The sequence below is a fragment of the Bos indicus genome, chromosome 14 (assembly GCF_029378745.1).
Source record: "Bos indicus isolate NIAB-ARS_2022 breed Sahiwal x Tharparkar chromosome 14, NIAB-ARS_B.indTharparkar_mat_pri_1.0, whole genome shotgun sequence".
Lineage (NCBI taxonomy): Eukaryota > Metazoa > Chordata > Mammalia > Artiodactyla > Bovidae > Bos > Bos indicus.
This window is the reverse complement of record NC_091773.1, coordinates 65,571,649-65,592,321: the sequence shown is the minus strand read 5'-3', so window position 1 is coordinate 65,592,321 and position 20,673 is coordinate 65,571,649. Positions and strand designations below refer to the sequence as shown.

At 36.8% G+C, this 20,673-nt stretch overlaps 1 pseudogene; it reads left to right on the top strand.

The window, feature by feature from the left end:
- The first annotated feature begins 15,731 nt into the window (after positions 1-15,731).
- LOC139187012 (ferritin light chain pseudogene) lies at positions 15,732-20,396 on the top strand (annotated as a pseudogene).
- Positions 20,397-20,673: the final 277 nt, after the last annotated feature.

Below are 20,673 nucleotides of genomic sequence, written 5' to 3'. Positions count from 1 at the left end.
TTAGGATTGATTTCCTTTAGGATTGACTGGTTTGTTCTCTTTGGGAGTCTTCCTTTATATATAGACAGGATTTTTAGGGAAAGCAGCTGCAGCCAATCAGCTGTCACCTCTATGACCCACCCCACAGCCCTAGGAAAATGCATACAGGATTTGGGGTAGTCATATTCTGGTGTTTTCAGCTTTTTTTTTTTTCTGACTAGGCACTTGAATGAGTGCAGATTAAGTCCTGAATCAACTCTCCCAATTATACCTCTTTCTAAAATCATACCACAGTTTATAAAAGCAACTACATGGGCTGGTAAGTGAAGTAACTGTCAGAGGTAGGGAAAATCTTGGTATCATGCAGTCCAGTATTTCTCAGAGTGTGGGTTCTTTATCTGCGGAAGAATTTCTTGCTCACTCCCAATGCAGATTTGGCCTCCACATCAGACCTAATCAATTTCAGTCCTTAAGGGTGACATCCAAAAATCTGCATTTTTAACAAGCATCTTAAATTGATATGTGCGTTAAGGTTTGGGAAGCACTCATCTAGTCAAACTGCATTATATGACGGATGAGGAACTAATATCAGAGAAGTGAAGTGATTTAATGAAAGTGACACAGCCCGTCGAAGGCAGAAACTGGATTCAAACTCAAATCTTTTGATTCCCATGTTAGACGTTTTTTAGCTATTGATACAAGCAGTTTGTATTTACTTGTAAATTCTCAATAGTCCTCAGTGAAAACAGAATTTATTTGAGTTCTTTGTTCCTTGACACCCCTAAGTTTAATACCAATAATTTACCATTAGTGAGTTCCCAGTACCTGCTAAGTAAGCTGTTGCCTTGAAATTTTCGGAACATCAATTATAGAAGCTTGTGGACAAAAGTATTTTGTTATTAATGTCTTGTTACTGTTCCATTCTCCATCACTATAATCAAGCAAGATCATTTATCAGCAAGAACGTATGCTCATTTTCCTGAAATCACCAGAGACAACAATAAAAAGTAAAGGGAAAAACCTGCTACTAGTGTTAAACAAGAATATCCCACCCTCTGTAACAACATACCATATGGTATTTCCCTACCTTGTTCAGTATTTAACCTAACAATTTATTGCTAGGCGTCTTGGCAGCAAGCTGTGCAAGTTGAAGTGGAATCTGATTGAGGTGAGTTAATTAATGTGGTGGCAGCTTGGAATGTTGTCCAGCTGCCAGTGAGAATTATGTTTGTTTGCCTTTGGCCCAAGTGTGAAATGGCTGGCTGTTGATTTCAGAAGTGTGAGTGTACATTTTTACATCTCACATGAATGAATACATTTTTTGTATCCTACACATTTGGGGAAATGCTGAAATTTATTGGGTAATGTTATTTACCACTTGTGTGGCAGAGAGAGAAAGGTGGGATTTTGCCCCAGAGGTTGACTTTGCATCTGTAAAAAAAGTAAAAGCAGGTGGCAAATAAATCTATAAGCAGGTAAATAAGCCATCTGAAATTAACTCATCTGGGCTAACGTTTTCAGAAATTACTTTAAAAAGGAGGTAAGCAAGATTTGAACCAGTAAAGAATAGCTCTTTGATGATGAAAGGATTCTGAAGGCAGAAAACACAATGTTAAACTTTCCTTGAAAGAAATGGTTTTTGGATTTACTATTGAATTACATTTAGACCTTTAATTTTCTTTTCACTGAACACAACCTCTGTTGAAGACATCATCTCTCTGTGCAATCTTTCTTCCTATCAATAACTGATGATAATGATTCCTGTGAAGTGTTTTTGATGTTAAAGGTACTGTGTAGTTTTGACTGGTTGTTACTGATATGGGCAGGGGTTCTCCAGCTCGAGTAGTCAATAACTGACACTAAACTAACACAGTTCAAGATGCACTCGAAGGGGTGTCAGATATGATTGTTTTCCTACCACTTTTTAATGTAAAAATACCATTAAGATAAAAGGCCTTGACAAAAGTTTAGTAGATTAAGGTAATGAATACTTAAAAATGTAATGTGTACACACATTTCTGTCTTTTATTCCACCATTTGAAGAAATTTAAAATACACTAAAACTAAAGGTGATGGCAGGCAGGAAATGTAAGAGCAAATAATATGAAAAAAAGTTTGCAAACCTAACAAAGCAAGTAATACCAGAACTCCTTTTGATGATTTCCTTAAATTTTGATGTTGTCATGAGAATATTAATAAAACTTAAAAGTGTTCAAACTTTCAAAGATGCTAAATGAAATTAGTTTGCAGATAAAAATCTAGCAAAAATAGAATTTTTAAAATAGAAATAGAAAAAAATCCAATGCAGGTTTTACCTCCTAAAAGCTTTAAGAAAATATGATAGCTTTTGAAACTTTTATTCAGATAATTGAAGTGTATTGGAGATTTGGACTTCATTTTATTGGAAGCTGAACAAAGGTAATTTTTTTGGTCACATGCTAAATAATAGAATATAATAATGTTTCCTCTTTCCCCAAGGGTATTTGATATCACATTATGATGATTTTTTTCTATGCTGAACATTTTTAGTAATAGAAGAAGTTATAATTATGTATAAGGCTATAGTTATCTCCTTGTTACTTAATTTTTTTCTTTATTGACATGGAAATTTCATATATGAGAAAGACATTTTATGCCTATCTTTCACATAAAAAGTCAGAAAGAAAAGCTGGTAAGTATTGTACTCTTCAGATTAGAGGGTTATCATATCCTTGACCTTTCAGGCTAAAGTAAGCTTCAGAGTCTTGTTTTAGATTATGTTACTGTCAGAGTGAATAAGAAATCAAACATTTTAATCTAATGTACACCCTCTGGGCATCTCATAAGGTCAGACTTACCACAGATAACTAGCCTGAGAATGAACTTTTATAAATTATTTAGTTGTTATTGAAAATTTTAAAAAAATTTTAGTTTGGCATAGATAAAATATTTTTCCCTTAAAATTTTGTGATGTTTGTGGTATATTTACAAGTATGTAATGACTGTGAAAGATGGTTACACAAAATTTGATTATTTTTCTTACACAAACTTTACATTGACATAGTTAATGTGTTAAATACTTTTGGTGAAATGCTACATTTTTTAAATGTGGGTTTTTTAATATTTTAAAATTTTTATTTATTTTTGTTATTTTTTAACATTACATTTTTATTTAGTTATTTTTTGGCCATGCCATGCAGCATGCAAGATCTTAGTTCCCCGACGACCAGGGATTGAACCCATGCCCCCTTAGAGTGGAAGTGCAGAGTCTGAACCTCTATACGGCCAGGGAAGTCCATAAAACGTGTTTTTTTTGTTTAAATCAGAATCATTTAATATTAATGAAAGGTCCTCAAATAATTCTAACATCAGGAGATTAAAATAATACTACATTATGTGTTCTCAAAATACTACAGAAAAAAAAATACACCTTCTTTGTACAAAAGGATACATCAATGGAGGATGATATAAATTTAAACAAAATCTGTTTTGTGGCATAGTGAGGTAATTTATAAGAAGCTTTCACTGTCTCTAGGTAATGAGTCCTGCCTTCACTTCACACCACCTCGTAAGTTCTATGTGTTAACATTTGAGTTATTATAATGAAATAGATTTTAAAAATTATTTTAGTGAACTTGTTTTCTTAAGCATTACAGAATCATTTGAATGCTTCTTCATTTTCCCAGGTGCTCTTTTCAGGTATAACTTAATTAGTACAGTAATAGAATCAGGGTTCTTAGAACTTTAGACTTTAAAGAGACTTCAGGCCCCTCAGTCTGTAAAATATAAGGTGAGCAAACTAACGTCTAGAGATTTTAAGTGACTTAGCTGAAATCATGAAGCAAATCATGGGTAGAGGCTTGAGACTCAGACCTGTAAGTTCAATATGCTTCCATCTGCATTAATTATTGTCCAAAATAGGTATAAGACTATAACTGTATATCTGTATATTTAAACATTTTTTACTGGAGTATAATTGCTTTACAATATTGTGTTATTTTCTGCTGTACAACAATGTGAATCAATTATACATATACATATGTGTGTTAGTCAGTCAGTTGTGTCCGACTCTTTGCGACTCTATGAACTGTAGCTTTCCAGGCTCCTCTGTCTATGGAATTCTTCAGGCAAGAATACTGGAGTGGGTTGCCATTTCCGTCTCCAGGGGATCTTCCTGACCCAGGTATTGAATCCAGATCTCCCTCACTGGGGGCAGATTCTTTACCATCTGAGCCACGTGGGAATATTCCCTCCCTTTGACCCTCAGTCCCACTGCCCGCCCCCCACTATCTTACACCTCTAGGTCATCACAGAGCACCAAGCTGAGCTCCCTGTGGTATACAGCTGCTTCCTACTTTTTAAGAACAATTTTAAATTTATAAGAAAATTCTGAATGTAGTTCAGAGAGTTCTCATACCTCATACCCAGAGTCTCCCTGTTATTAATATAATACATTAGTATGGTTACATTTGTTACAATCAATGAACCCTTATCAGTCAATTCTCATTAATTAAAGCCCATACATTTTCAGATTGCCTTACTTTTTACCTGATGTCCTGTTTCTGTTTCAGGATCCCATCCAGGATTCCACATTACATTTGGTTGTCATGTCTCCTAATGCTTTTCTTGGCTGTGAGTTTCTGAGACGTTCCCTGTTTCAATGACCTTGACAGTTTTGAGGAGTATTGTCAGATATTTAGTAGAATGCTCCTCAATTGCAGAGTCTTTACCAGCTAAGCTACAAGGGAAGCCCTCCTCAGTTGAGATTTATCTGATATTTTCTCATAATTAGATTGGTTATGGAGTTTTAGAAGAAAGACCACAGAAATAAAGTGCCATTTTAATCAATCTTATCAAGGGTACCTACTATCAACATAATCTATCACTGTTGGTATTGACCTTAACCAGAGCTGGTAGTCTTGTCAGATTTTGCCACCAGAGTTACTCTGCCCAACCCTTTTTCACCTTTTCATACTGTACTCTGAAAGCATACACTATGTTCAGTCCCTACTTAAACTGAGAAGTTATGCTCCATCTTCTTGGGTATATGCATAAACTGTTTGAAATTCTTCTGCAAATGAGATTTGTCTCCCTCATTAATTTACAAATTCATTCAATTATTTATTAAAATGCCCTATGTTGAATGGGGTATTTATTTTATGCTTTAGATTACAATTCTACTATTGTATTTAGATTTTTGCTCAAGGTGTTCCAGATTTGGCCGTTAGGCGCTCTTGCAGTTGGCTCCTATGTTCTTTTGACATACCCCAGCACTCTGTATGGGCTTCCCAGGTGGCTCTAGTGGTAAAAGAATCTGCCTGTCAATGCAGGAGTTGCCACAGATGCAGGTTCAATCTCTGGGTTAGGAACAGTCCCTGGAGAAGGAAAGGACAAACCACTCCAGTATTTGTGCCTGGAAAATTCCACGGACGCGCCTGGCGGGCTACAGTCCACGGGGTTGCAAAGAGTCGGACGCAACTGAGCGACTCAGCACACTTCACTCTGTATGTGTCTGTGTTGTGTGTGTATCACTTCCTTATTCTCTGGCACCACAGGATGCTCCACGCTCATCTTAAATATTTCCTGCCAGAGTCCTAAAATTAGCCACATCTCCAAGGAGCTCTGGGTCCTTTATTGGATAATAGTTTTAGAGAATAGGAGGTAGGCATTGGGTATGAATGTTGCTACTGGTATGTGCAGCTATAGCCTCTCAACTGACAAAGCATGGAAATAACTGTGCATGCACATACACATAGCTGTAAATATTTACATAACCAACTGCATCTGTGTTAGGCCAAACATGGGTTCATACTATATATTTTTAAAAGTTCTTTTTTTTTGTTTTTTAAAATTAATTTTTTTATTGAAGGATAGTTGCTTTACAGAATTTTGCTGTTTTCTGTCAAACCTCAACATGAATTTTGTATCGTCAGTTCAGTTCAGTCACTCAGTTGTGTCTGACTCTTTGCGACCCCATGAATTGCAGCACGCCAGACCTCCCTGTCCATCACCAACTCCTGGAGCTTGCTCAAACTCACATCCATTGAGTCTGTGATGCCATCCAACCATCATATCCTCTGTCATCCCCTTCTCCTGTCTTCAATCTTTCCCAGCATCAGGGTCTTTTCCAATGAGTCAGCTCTTTGCATCAGGTGGCCAAAGTATTGGAGCTTCAGCTTCAGCATCAGTCCTTCCAGTGAATATTCAGGACTGATTTCCTTTAGGATTAACTGGTTGGATCTCCTTGCAGTCCAAGGGACTCTCAAGAGTCTTCAACACCACAGTTCAAAAACATCAATTCTTCGGTGTTCAGCCTTCTTTATGGTCCACCTCTTACATCCATACATGACTACTAGAAAAACCATAGCTTAGATTAGACGGAACTTTGTTGGCAAAGTAATGTCTTTACTTTTTAATATGCTAGGTTGGTCATAGCTTTTCTTCCAAGGAGCAAGCATCTTTTAATTTCATGGCTGCAGTCACCATCTGCAGTGATCTGGAGCCCAAGAAAATAAAGTCTGTCACTGTTTCCATTTATATTGTAAATATACAGTGTATTCTTTTTTGAGGTGAAGTTATTAATACCTAGCATAAAATTAATAATTTTAAAGTGTACAATTTAGTGACAGTACATTAACAGTCATGCAACCACCAACTCTATTCAGCAAGTTCTTCATTATCCTGAAAGAAAACCTCATACTCATTAAGCAGTCACTTCTCATTCTTCTCATCTTAGCTCCTGACAAGCTGTCTCTATGGTACCCATTCTTAATATTTATTATAAACTAGACCATATAACATGTTATCTTTTGTGTTCTTTCACTTAGCATGTTTCTGAGGTCCATTCATGTTGTAGCTTGTATCAGAACATCATTCTTTTTAATGACCGAATAATATTTCATTGTGTGTATATACCACATCTTATTTGTTCATATGTTGATGGGCATTTGGGTTGCTTCCATCTTTTAGCTATTGTGAGTAATACTGCTGTGAATGCGTGAGTGTCAAGTTACTTCAGTCATATCCGACTCTTTGCAGCCCTATGAACTGTAGCCTGCCAGGCTCCTTGAATGTATGTAGGTTACTAAAATGTGATGATAGACTTTTAGTTTTAATTTTTTAGCTCTAAAAATCTATGTAAGCATTTTTTTTTTTGTAATTTGCTCTCTTAAACAGCATTTTTAAAGCAAGTAGTAGTTTAAAATCAGAAACTGTTTCTTTAGTTGATATCAAAATAAACCACTTGATAATGTCAAAAAATTCTTAAATACTGCTTTAGCAAAAGAAGACAATTCAGTTGAAGCTTTTAAACATTTTTCATTTAAAAATCTGAAATAAATGGAAAGGGTCTTGATTTTCCCATATTTGTTTATATGTTAAGACCCTCACTATTTTGTGAGTTCAGAATCCAAGCTGTCTTCTTAATCACATTTTTTAAAAATTAGTAATTTTGTTTTAGTCTCTAAGCATATCCAACTCTTATTACCCCATGGAATGTAGCCTGCCAGTCTTCATTGTCCATGGGATTCTCCAGGCAAGAACAATAGGGTAGGTTGCTGCACCCTCCTCCAGGGGATCTTCCTGACCCAGGGAGTGGTTCTTTACCACTTGAGCCACCTGAGAACACACATATATGTTTCTGTTTGAATCCATGTTTTAAATACTTTGGAAGTATCTACCCAGGGGTGAAACAGATGAGTCTGGTGGTAATTCCATGTTCAATTTTTTGAAAAATTTACCATATTGTTTCCCACAGCAGCTGCACCAGTTTACAGTTCCAGTAGCAATGTACAGGGTTTCGATTTTTCCATATCCTCATCAATACTTGTTATTTTCTCTTTTTAAAATTACAGCTACACTAGTTGATATGAAGTTGTATCTTGTTATGTTTTTGATTTCAGTTCAGTTCAATTCAGTCGCTCAGTCGTGTCCAACTCTTTGTGACCCCATGGACTGTAGCCTACCGGGCTCCTCCGTCCATGGGATTTTCTGGGCAAAGGTACTGGAGTGGGTTGCCATTTCCTCCTCCAGAGGGTTTTCCTGACCCAGGGATCGAACCCAGGTCTACCTGCGCTGCAGGCAGATGCTTTACCCTCTGAGCCACTAGAGAAGCACCTAGATAGCATATCGAAAAGCAGAGACATTACTTTGCCAACAAAGGTCCGTCTAGTCAAGGCTATGGTTTTTCCTGTGGTCATGTATGGATGTGAGAGTTGGACTGTGAAGAAAGCTGAGTGCTGAAGAATTGATGCTTTTGAATTGTGGTGTTGGAGAAGACTCTTGAGGGTCCCTTGGACTGCAAGGAGATCCAACCAGTCCATTCTGAAGGAGATCAGCCCTGGGATTTCTTTGGAAGGAATGATGCTAAAGCTGAAACTCCAGTACTTTGGCCACCTCATACGAAGAGTTGACTCATTGGAAAACACTCTGATGCTGGGGGGGACTGGGGGCAAGAGGTGAAGGGGACGACAGAGGATGAGATGGCTGGATGGTATCACTGACTCAATGGACGTGAGTCTGAGTGAGCTCTGGGAGTTGGTGATGGACAGGGAGGCCTGGCGTGCTGCGATTCATGGGGTCGCAAAGAGTCGGACACGACTGAGTGACTCAACTGAACTGAACTGAACTGAACTGAATGCCTAATGATGCTGAGCATCTTTTCATGTGCTTATTGGCCTTTTGTATACTTTTTTTGGAGAAATGACTTTTAAAGTGCTTTGTGCATTTAAAAATTGGGTTGTTGGTCTTTCTGTTGGGTTCTAAGAGTTCTTTGTATATTCTGGATTTTATATCCTATCAGATTTATTATTATTATTCTGTAGGTTTTCTTTTGACTCTCTTGATAGTGTTCTCTTACACACAAACATTTTAAATTGTAATGAAGTTCCATTTATGTATTTTTTTCTCTTTTTTTACCTGTGCTTGCCAAAAGTGTCATTTAAGAAGCCAAAGACAAAGCTGTGTAGATTTGCCTCTGTACTTTCTTCTATGAGTTTTATAGTTTAGCTCTTAACTTTAAATCTTTGATCTGTTTTGAGCTAATGTTTGTATGTGGTGTGAGGTAAGGGTCTAAATCAAATTATTTGCATATAGATATTCAGTTTTCTCAGCATCATTTGTTGAAGGGATTATTCTTCCCTCACTGAGTGGTCTTGGCCGGCTTGTCAAAAATCAGTTAGCCATAGAGTTTATTTCTGTGCTCTCTGGTCTATATGTCTGTCCTGATGCCAGTACCACATTGTTTTGATTACCTGTAGCTTTGTAATATATTTTGAAATCAGGAAGTGAGAGACCTACAGCTTTATTTTTAAAGATTATTTTGGTCATTTGGGGTATCTTGAAGTTTCTTACTACCTTTAGAATGGGCTTTTCATTTCTGCAAAAATGCCATTATAATTTTGATAGGTATTGGACTGGAAGAAACACAAGCTGGAATCAAGATTGCCAGGAGAAATATGAATAACCTCAGATATGCAGATGACACCACCCTTATGGCAGAAAGTGAAGAGGAACTAAAAAGCCTCTTGATGAAAGTGAAAGTGGAGAGTGAAAAAGTTGGCTTAAAGCTCAACATTCAGAAAACGAAGATCATGGCATCCGGTCCCATCACTTCATGGGAAATAGATGGGCAAACAGTGGAAACGGTGTCAGACTTTATTTTTGGGGGCTCCAAAATCACTGCAGATGGTGACTGCAGCCATGAAATTAAAAGACGCTTACTCCTTGGAAGGAAATTTATGACCAACCTAGATAGCATATTCAAAAACAGAGACATTACTTTGCCAACAAAGGTCCGTCTAGTCAAGGCTATGGTTTTTCCTGTGGTCATGTATGGATGTGAGAGTTGGACTGTGAAGAAGGCTGAGCGCTGAAGAATTGATGCTTTTGAACTGTGGTGTTGGAGAAGACTGTTGAGAGTCCCTTGCACTGCAAGGAGATCCAACCAGTCCATTCTGAAGGAGATCAGCCCTGGGATTTCTTTGGAAGGAATGATGCTAAAGCTGAAACTCCAGTACTTTGGCCACCTCATGCGAAGGGTTGACTCATTGGAAAAGACTCTGATGCTGGGAGGGATTGGGGGCAGGAGGAGAAGGGGATGACAGAGGATGAGATGGCTGGATGGCATCACTGACTCGATGGACGTGAGTCTGAGTGAGCTCTGGGAGTTGGTGATGGACAGGGAGGCCTGGTGTGCTGTGATTCATGGGGTCGCAAAGAGTCGGACACTACTGAGCGACTGATCTGATCTGACATTGAATCTGTATATTGTTTTGGGTGGTATTGTTTTCCTAACAGTATTAATAATATTAGGTCTTCCCATTTGTGAACACCTGCTTTTCCTTTTTTACAAGATGAAATTATTCTATCTTCTTAATCAGTTGACCCTTGTAGCAATATATACTGTTCATCTTTGTCTTTTATCACAATCTTTAACTTAAAGTCTGTTGTGTCTGATGTTAGTATAGACATCTGAGATCTCTTTTAGTTACCATTTGCATTTAATATCTTTTTCCGCTTTTTCATTTTTAGTCTATTTGTGTCTGTGGATCTAAATTGAGTTTATTGTAGACAGCATATAGTTGGATCATGCTTTTCTTTTTAAAACTCATTCAGCCTATCTCTGTCTTTTAATTTGTGCATTTAATCTGTTTACATTTCCGGTAATAATGATAAAGAATGGATTTATTTCTGTCGTTTTGCTGTTCATTTCCTTTATGTTTTATATATATTCTTTGTTCCTTAAAACACAAATACTGCCTTAATTTATGCTTAATTGATATTGAGTTTTTCTATCATATCTTTTAATTCCTTTTTTCCATATATTTCTTGGTTATTTTCATACTAGTTATGTTAGAGCTTCCAGATAACACCTAAATTTGTAACAATCTAGTTTCAATTTATACCAACTTAGGTTCAATAGGATAAAAAACTCTGCTACCATATAGCTTTGCCTCCCCATTTTATTTTGCTGTTGTCACAAATTGTATCATTATACTATTGCCTATTAACATATACTTAGAAATAGTATATAAACAAATGATTTTATGCATTTGTCTTTTAAATCATAAGAAACAAAAGAAGATTTACAAACCAAAAATATTATAATTCTGGCTTTTCCATTTACTTTTGTAGTTATCTCTGCTGGCATCTTTGCTTTGTTCATATGCCTTTCTATGTTATTGTCTAACGACATTTCATTTCTCTGACGTTAGATAATAACACAAAAAGCCATATGAATAAAGCATATGAATAAGCATGCTTTATTTATTAATAGCATATGAATAAATAAACACAATAACACAAGTAGCATTTCTTTTAGTGCTCATTTATTGGCAGTGAATTCCCTCAGCTTTTATCTAGAATGTCTTAATTCTCCCTTATTTTTTGAAGAGTAGATTTGCCAGATATAAAATTTTAAGAGTCACAGTTTTTTTTTCCTTTGAACACTTAAAATATGTTATCCCACTGCCTTCTGGCTACCATGGTTTCTGATGAGAATAGGTTGTTAATCTTTTTAAGGAGCCTTTGTACATGTCACTTTTGCTGCTTGCTGGGTCTCTCAGCAATTTTTTGACAGTTTTATTATAATATGTCCTGGTGTAAATCTCTTTGACTTTATCCTTTATCCTTTGTAGTTTGTTGAGCTTCCGCAATGTATAGATTCGTGTTTTTCATTAAATTTGGGCAGTCCTTGGCCATTATTTCTTCAAATACTCTCTGTCCCTTTCTTTCCTGGGACTCCCACATAATGAGATAGTTAATGATCTCTCACAAGTTCCTTTGGTTCTTTTAATTTTTTTTTTTCATTCTGCTCCACAGATGGGATAATTTCAGTTGTCTTATCTTCAAGTTTGCTGATCTTTATTCTGCCTATTCAAGTCTGCTCTTAACCTTACCTCTAGTGAATTTCATTTTAGCTACTATACTTCTTAGCTCCAAAATTTCTATTTGGTTTCTTTTTATAATTTTCAACTCTCATTGATATTCTATATTCATATATTGTTCTCTTGCTTCTGTTTAGTTCTTTGCCCACGGTTCTTTTAACTTTTGAGTATATTTAAGATAGCTGACTTTAAATCTCTGCCTAGTATGCCTAGGCTTCCTCAGTGAATGTTTCTGTTACTTTCTTTCCAATGAATGGGCCATACTTTACTGTTCTGTATACCTTGTGGGGTTTTTTTTTTTTTTTTGTCAAAAACTGAACATTTTGATATTGTAACTCTGGAAAACAAATTTACCCTCCTCCCCAGAGTTCACTCTTGTGGCTTGTTGAGGGCTACAATCATCCACTAGTTTGGTGACTTTCCCATACTCTTTTTGGATAGATTGTATTTCTTATTTGTGTGTGGTTACTGAGTCTCTATTGCATTATCTTAGTGGTCAGTCAGTGACCTGAAAGAGATTTCCCTAAGTAGCTGGAGCCAAAAAGGGAAAAAAAACACACACGCTCTCTCCTTGTTTTTATAGACTAACTCTGAGCAGATTGACAGTAAGCAATCCTTCAACGCTTACACAGTTCACCTAATTCTGCCTTAGTTTTACTTTCTGCTTGTGTAGACCCAAAAGATCAGCCAGAGGTGCAAGCTTAGGGCTCACTCAGGTCTTTTCTGAGCAAGCATTGAGCTCTAGGCATGCATGGTGTTTATATTAGTACTTCTTTTATTATTAAGTAGTATAACTTTTACTGCTAGATAATACTCCGCTATATGGATATATCTTATTTTATTTATTTATCCATTGATTGATAGACATCTGGATTGTTTCTGCCATTCACATGTTATGAATAATGCTGCTATGACATGGACTTTTTCTAGGCTAGTTAGGTTTGTATAAATATAACCTATTTATGTTTAAAAAACAGACTTGTTAGATATCATTGATGTACAATGCACTGCATATATTTAAAATTTATAATATGAATTCTAAAATATGTGTAAATCTAATAAATTCATCACCATAATTAAGAAAATAAACATTTTCATTTCAGAAGCCTCCACATGCTCTTCTGTTGTCCTGTGCAACTCCACAACCCTGTCTGACTGCACCCACTGATCTGATTTCTGTCACTAAGCATTAGTTTACATTTTCTAGAATTTTATATTAGTGGAATAATACAGTGTTGCACTTTTTGTCTGGGTTATTTCACTCAGCATAATTACTTTGATTTTTTTCCATGTTGTTGCATGTATTAATAGTTACTTAATTTAGTGTTGAATAGTATTCCATAGTATGTCTGTATCAAAATTTGCTTATCCATTACAGTTACACATAATCATACAAATGATCTATTTCAGATGATCCTGTTTAAGCACTTTTGTACAAATCTTTTTGTAGACTAATTCTGTTATTTCTCTTTGGTAACTACTTAGAAGTAGAATGGCTGGGTTGTATCATTATTGTTCAGTTGCTCAGTCATGTCTGACTCTTTGCAACCCATGGACTGTAGCATACCAGGCTTCCCTGTCCTTCATCATCACCCAGAGATTGCTGAAATTCATGTCCATCGAGTCGGTGATGCCATCCAACCATCTTGTCCTCTGTTGTCTGCTTCTCCTCCTGCCTTCAGTCTTTCCCAGCACCAGGGTCTTTTCCAATGAATCAGTTCTTTGCATCAGGTGGCCAAAGTATTGGACCTTCAGCATCAGTCCTTCCAATGAATATTCAGGGTTGGTTTCCTTTAGGAATGACTGGTTTGATCTCCTTGCTTTCCAAGGGACTCTCAAGAGTTTTCTCCAACACCACAGTTCAAAAGCATCAATTCTTTGGTGCTCAGCTTTCTTTATGGTTCAACTCTCACATCTGTACATGACTACTGGAAAAACCATAGCTTTGACTATTTGGACCTTTATCAGCAAAGTAACGTCTCTGCTTTTTAATACAGTCTAGATTTGTCATAGCTTTTCTTCCAAGGAGCAAGTGTCTTTTAATTTCATGGCTGCAGTCACCATCTGCAATGATTTTGGAGCCCAAGAAAATAAAGTGTGTCTCTGTTTCCATTGTTTCCCCATCTGTTTGCTATGAAGTGATGGGACTGGATGTCATGATCTTAGTCTTTTGGATGTTAAGTTTTAAGTCAGCTTTTTCACTCTCTTTCACCTTTATCAAGAGGCTCTTTAGTTCCTCTTCACTTTCTGCCATAAGGGTGATGTCATCTGCATATCTGAGGTTATTGATATTTCTCCTGGAAGTCTTGATTCCAGCTTGTGCTTCATCTACCCTGGTATTTCGCATGATGTACTCTGCATGTAAGTTAAATAAACGTGACAATATACAGCCTTGACGTATTTTATTTGGAAGGTGTGTCAATGTTTTAGTTGCTTGTTGTTGTGTAAGAAATTGCCCCCAAATCTAGCAGATTAAAATAATAAACATTTATTATCTCACAGTTTCTGCTATGGTTTAGGAATTTAGGAGAGCCTAGCCTGGTCCTTCTTACTCAAGATCTCTCATGAAGTTGCAGTTAGGATGTCAGCACGGGCTGTGATCTTAAGGCTGACTGTTGACAGAAAACCCGTTTCATCCTTGCTTTGGCATAAGCCCTCAGTTTCTCACCACGTGAACGTCTCCCTAGTGAAGCCTGAGCATTCTCATGTCATGGTAGCTGGCTTCTCCCAGAGCAAATAATGCAAAGAGCAAGGAAGAAGTCACAATGGCTTTTTTGTTCTAATTTCAGAAATCACATATTGTCCCTTCTGCCTCCTCAAATGACTTAAAAGTGAGTCACTAAATACAACCCATACTCGAAGGGGAATTAGACTCCACCTTTAGAAGGGGGTACTATTAAAGAATTTGTGGACGTTTTTAAAAACCAGTGCAACCAACAAGGAAGTTAGTGCATAAAAAGATTTTAAGGATCTTATATTTTGTTGATTTAGGAAAGGAAGTGTTAAGCCCATAATCAGGTTTCTGGATATAGCTTTCCTTTAAAATCACCACACCATATATATTTCCTCTCAAGTTTGCTTCCTAACATATTGGAAGGAATGTTTCAATTATTTAATTATCATAAAATCCTGACATCATGGAGAGACAACCAGTCTTTCTCTGTAAAAGAGTCCCCATTGCCTTTCTGTCTTAAGTCTTTTGGCCTTTCAAGATAAGACTTTTAACTTATGTTCTGCTGGCTCAGGGTTAATCTTCCTATTATATGAAGACTGTCTCCCTTGTCATTCTGACCTAGGGTATTAGTTTCCGGTGGTTGCTGTAACAGATTACTGCAAACTGAGTGGTATAAAACAACACAGTTTATTCTCTTGTAGTTCCAGAGGCAGAAGTCAAATGTCAAGGTGCCAGCAGGGTTGCAGTCTCTCTGGAGGCTGTAGGGGAAGAATCTATTTCTATTCCTTTCATCTCTGGTGGTTCTTGGCATTCTTGACTCTGAGTTGCGTCACTCCAGACTCTGTAATCACATTGCTTTCTCCTTTTCTGTCTGTGTTATCTTCCTTTATCTCACTCTTATAAGGACAGTTGTCACTGGATTTCAAACCACTGTAAAATCTAGGAGAAAGCTTTTCTTCTCCAAATTCTTAATCACATATTTTGCTATATAAGGTAATATTCAATTTTTTAAGTACTGTACTATTAATATCAAGGTAATATTCACAGGTTCTGAGAATTAGGATGTGGTCATATCTTTTGTGGGGCCACCATGCAGCTCACTATCCCTATTATCAGTATTAATTATCCTGGAAAAATAGGATATCCTTAAGATAGCCCCTAATTTATGACTAAAACTTTTATTTCTTTAAAATTTAAATGATTAAGATAATCAGTGTCTGAAGATATATAATTTCTTAGAAAAAGCAAGCTTTATGATTTTTGAAGATATGATACAAAGTTGAGAAATATTGGTCAAATTGATTAATATTTTATTATAAAATATTTTGTGCATATATAAAAATACAAGTGCTGTACTCAATAAGCAAGCAAATTTGGAAAACTCAGCAATGGCCACAGGGCTGGATAAGGTCAATATTCATTCCTGTCTCAAAGAAGGGCAATGCCAAAGAATGTACAAACTACCATACCAATGCATTCATTTCATATGCTAGCAAGGTAATGCTTGAAATCCTTCAAGCTAGTCTTCAACAGTATGTGAACCGAGAACTTCCAGATGTAAAAGCTGGGTTTAGAAAAGGCGGAAAGACCAGAGATCAAATTGCCAACATCCGCTGGATCATAGGAAAAGCAAGAGAATTCCAAAAAACATCTATTTCTGCTACACTGGCCTTTGACTATGTGGATCACAACGAACTGGAAAATTCTTAAAGAGATGGGAATACCAGACCACCTCACCTACCTCCTGAGAAACCTTTATGCAGGTCAAGAAGCAGCAGTTAAAACTGGACATGGAATGATGGACTGGTTCAAAATAGGGAAAGAAGTGTGTCAAGATTGTATATATTGTTATCCTGCTTATTTAACTTATATGCAGAGTACACCATGTGAAATGCCATGTGAAATCAAGACTGCTGGGAGAAATAACAACCTCAGATATGCAGATGACACCACCCTAATGGCAGAAAGTGAAGAGAAACTAAAGAGCCTCTTGATGAAGGTGAAAGAGGAGATTGAAAAAGCTGGCTTAAAACTCAACATTTAAAAAACTAAGATCATGGCATTAATCTGGCCCCATCACTTCATGGCAGATAGATGCAGAAAAATGGAAACAGTGGCAGATTTTATTTTCTTGGGCTCCAAAATCACTGTGGATGGTGACCGCAGCCACGAAATCAAAAGGCGCTTGCTCCTTGGAAGAAAAGCTATGACACACCTAGACAACGTACTAAGAAGCAGAGACATCACTTTGCCGACAAAGGTCCATATTGTCAAAGCTATGGTTTTTTTCAGTAGTCATGTACAGATGTAAGAGTTGGACTATAAAGAAGGCTGAGCATCAAAGAATTGGTGCTTTCGAACTGTGGTGTTGGAGAAGACTCTTGAGAGTCTTTTGGACTTCAAGGAGATCAAATCAGTCAATCCTAAAGGAAATCAACCCTGAATATTCATTGGAAGGACTGATGCTAAAACTGAAGCTCCAGTATTGTGGTCTCCTTATGTGACGAGCTGACTCATTGAAAAAGACACTGATGTTGATTGAAGGCAGGAGACGGGGGTGACAGAGGATGAGATGGTTGGATGGCATCACTGACTCAATGGACATGAGTTTAAGCAAACTCAGGGAGATAGTGAAGGACAGGGAGGCCTGTCATGCTGCAGTCCACGGGGTTGCAAAGAGTTGGACACAACTTAGTGACTGAACAACAATAACAGAAAAATACAAAAATGCCTATGTACTTACATCCTAACTCTCAAATATTAAATTTTGCATTATTAAAAAAAATTACCGCTAGAGTTGAAATACTTTGTATTCCCTTCCTCTGCTTTATTCTTCCATCTCTTCTTCTTCAGAGATAATTACCATCTTTAATTTGGTGTTTCTCTGTGTCATCAAAATATTTAATACAATTTATAAATATTGGGTTGGTGAAAAGATTCATTCACTTTTTCATAAGGTGGCTCTAGTAGTGCTTAATTGTCTTTAACTTCATTCAAAACAATTTCGTTAGATTGTATTGTAAACAGATATCAGCATGTGTTTAAAAAAAAGTTATCAAAATTGGTGAATTTTTGTGTAGCCATTTTAATAATGATGATGGAGTAAAATAAACATTTTCGGGACTTTATGCTTTATTATTTCAAACAAATAATAAATGCAACAGAAGCATACTAAAAAAGATTTGTGCAGTGTATTGAGAATGTGCTGTGACTGACTGAACATTTCAAAAGAGGTTTGTGGGCAGTGCAGGCAGTGGTCCCTCGGCTCTCTCTTGCTTCAACAGTGCTTGGATGGAACAGACTCAGGGACGCCCCTTGCTCCAGCCTCTGACCACCTTCCAACCTTTTCTCTGGTTGCAATCTTTGGAATCAGCCACTAAGCTGTCTGCAAACATCAGGACCAGAAACACCATTTTTTGAGCTTAACTCCTTATGATCAACCATGAACTCCAAGATTCATCAGAATTATTTCACTGAGGTGGAGGCAGCCATCAACTGCCTGGTCAAAATGCATCTGTGGGCCTGCTATACATACTTGTCTCTGGGCTTGTATTTCAACCAGGACAATGTGGTTCTGGAGGGTGTAGGCCACTTTTTCCATAAATTAGCCAAGGAGATGCAGGAGGGTGCAGAGCGTCTCTTGAAAATGCAAAACCAGCACAGTGGCCAATGTGCAGAAGCATTTCAAGAAGAGTGGGGTAAAAGCCAGGACTCTACGGAAGCTGCCCTTTTCAAGAAGAACCTTAACCAGGCCCTTTTGGAACTTCATGGCCAGGGTCTATCCAAGCAGACCCCCACATTTGTGAATTTTTGGAGAGCCACTTCCTAAATGAGGAGGTAAAATTCATCAAGAAGATGGGTGACCACCTGACCAACCTCTGCAGTCCAGCTGGTTCCCAGGTTGGGTTGGACAATATCTCTTTGAAAGGCTCACCCTCAAGTATGATTCAGAACCTCTGGAGCCCAGTGACCTTTGAGGAGACCCCCTAATGTTAGGGCTTCTGCCTGAAGCCTCTCTTTGCTGACACTAAGCAGCTTTTTAACACTACGGAGCCCTCTTCCAAGCCTTGGACCAAATGGAAACAATAAAGCTTATAGCAGCAAAAAAAAAAAAGGTTTGTGAAGTTTTGTGCTGGAGATATCTAGCTGGACAATGCTCCACGATCAGGTAGACCATGTAGAATGGTTGAAGTTGATAGTGATTGAGTCCAGACATTAATTGTGAACAATCAGTGTTACACCATGCAGAGACATACTCAAATATCCAGATCGAGTGCACCAGCTTGGTTATGTTCATCACTTTGATTTTTGGGTTCCACATAAGTTAAATGAAAAGAACCTTCTTGATTATATTTCTGCATGCAGTTTTGTACTTGTGTAACAAAAATGTTCCATTTTTAAAACAAATTGTGATGGGTGATGATAAGTGAATACTGTACAATCGTGTGGAATGGAAGAGATTGTGGGGCAAGCGAAATGAATTAGCACCAACCACACCAAAACCTGACCTTCATTCAAAGAAAGTGATGTGTATATGGTGGGATTGGAAGGCTGTCCTCTATTAACAGTGTCTGGGAATCCAAATGATTAATTCCAACAAGTACTACTCACAATTAGATCAACTGAAGGCAATACTTGACAAAAAGCGTCTGGAATTATTCAGCAGAAAACACATAATCTTCCATCAGAATATCCCAACAATGCATGTTTCTTTGATGACCAGGCAAAAAGTTGCCTGGGAAGTTCTGATTCATCCACTGTATTCCCCAGAAATTGTACCTTTGGGTTTCCATTTTTTTCAGTTTTTACAAAATTCCTTTAATGGATAAAATTCATCTCCCTGAAAGACTGCCAAAGGCATTGCCAAAAGAAGAGTTTTGTTCAAAATGATAGAAAGTTTTGGGAAGATGGAATTATGAAGCTGCCTGAAAAATGGCAGAAGATAGTGAAGCAAAACGGAGTACATTGTTCAATAAAGTTCATGGTGAAGATGAAAAATATATCTTTTTTTTTTCATTTTTTTATTGAAGGATAATTGTTTTCTTTCATTTCTACTTAAAAACCAAAGGAACTTTTTGGCTAACTATTTCTTGGAATGCCACATGTATGTATATGTATATATATTATATATGTGATATGCTATATTTGTTATTTTCTCTATGTTTTATTTTTCAGATATTGGTAAATATATAACTTTGTTCAGTTTTTTTTGGTAGACCAAGTTGCAAACCATTAGCAGGTCACATTAATTTGGTAGGTCATGAACTATTTTAGAAAAAAGAAACAGAATAACAAAGAAAATAGAATATACCACATGTACTCAATTTTTAAGTATAGGTTTGTGAAAGTGCTTTTTCTTTTTATATATAAGCTGAGTCATGGTGTAAACTATATTTCTAACTGAATAAAACATTTGAAAGTCATAGCTCTATTTTCATTAATAATATTTCATTATATGAATATACCACATTTTTCCTGTTGATACTTCAGTTGTTTGCACTGTTTTACTACTACAAATGTTGCTGCAAAATACTGTTAAGCTTGTCTCCTTGTTCACATATGCAAGTCTTTCACTGTATTACTTACAAGTGGAAGTGCTAGAGTAAATGCGTTTTCAACTCTGGGATATTGCTAAACTCCTCTTTGCTAAGGAATTTTTACTGGTATACAACATCCATAGGAAGTACAAGAGTGAACCCTAATGTAAACTATAGATGTTGAGTTCTAATGGTATGTCAATGTAGATTCATCAATGTCACTCTGGTGGGGGATGTCAATAATGGAGGTTTTACGTGTGCGGGGGCAGAGATTATATGGGAACTCTGTACTTTCAGCTCAATTTTTTCATGAACCTGTAACTGCTCTAAAAAATAAATTAAAAAAAGCAAAAAATTTCACCTCACTCTGGAGAACTACTGCCTATATAGCCATCCTGCCTCAAAGGCTTATTAAGACTTAAAAACATTTTTTTAGGGAGGGAATATCTCTCAATAAAAAAACATAACAGTAGGAGATCTGGGAAGGGCTGTTTATTTGACAAAAAAACAGCAATTAGGAATGAAATGTATCTCGACTGCTTATAAAACAGGGCACAGCAGAACAGGTAGAAAACCACTATTTTTTGATTCTTAAAACGAAAGGAAAAAAATCAGTGCC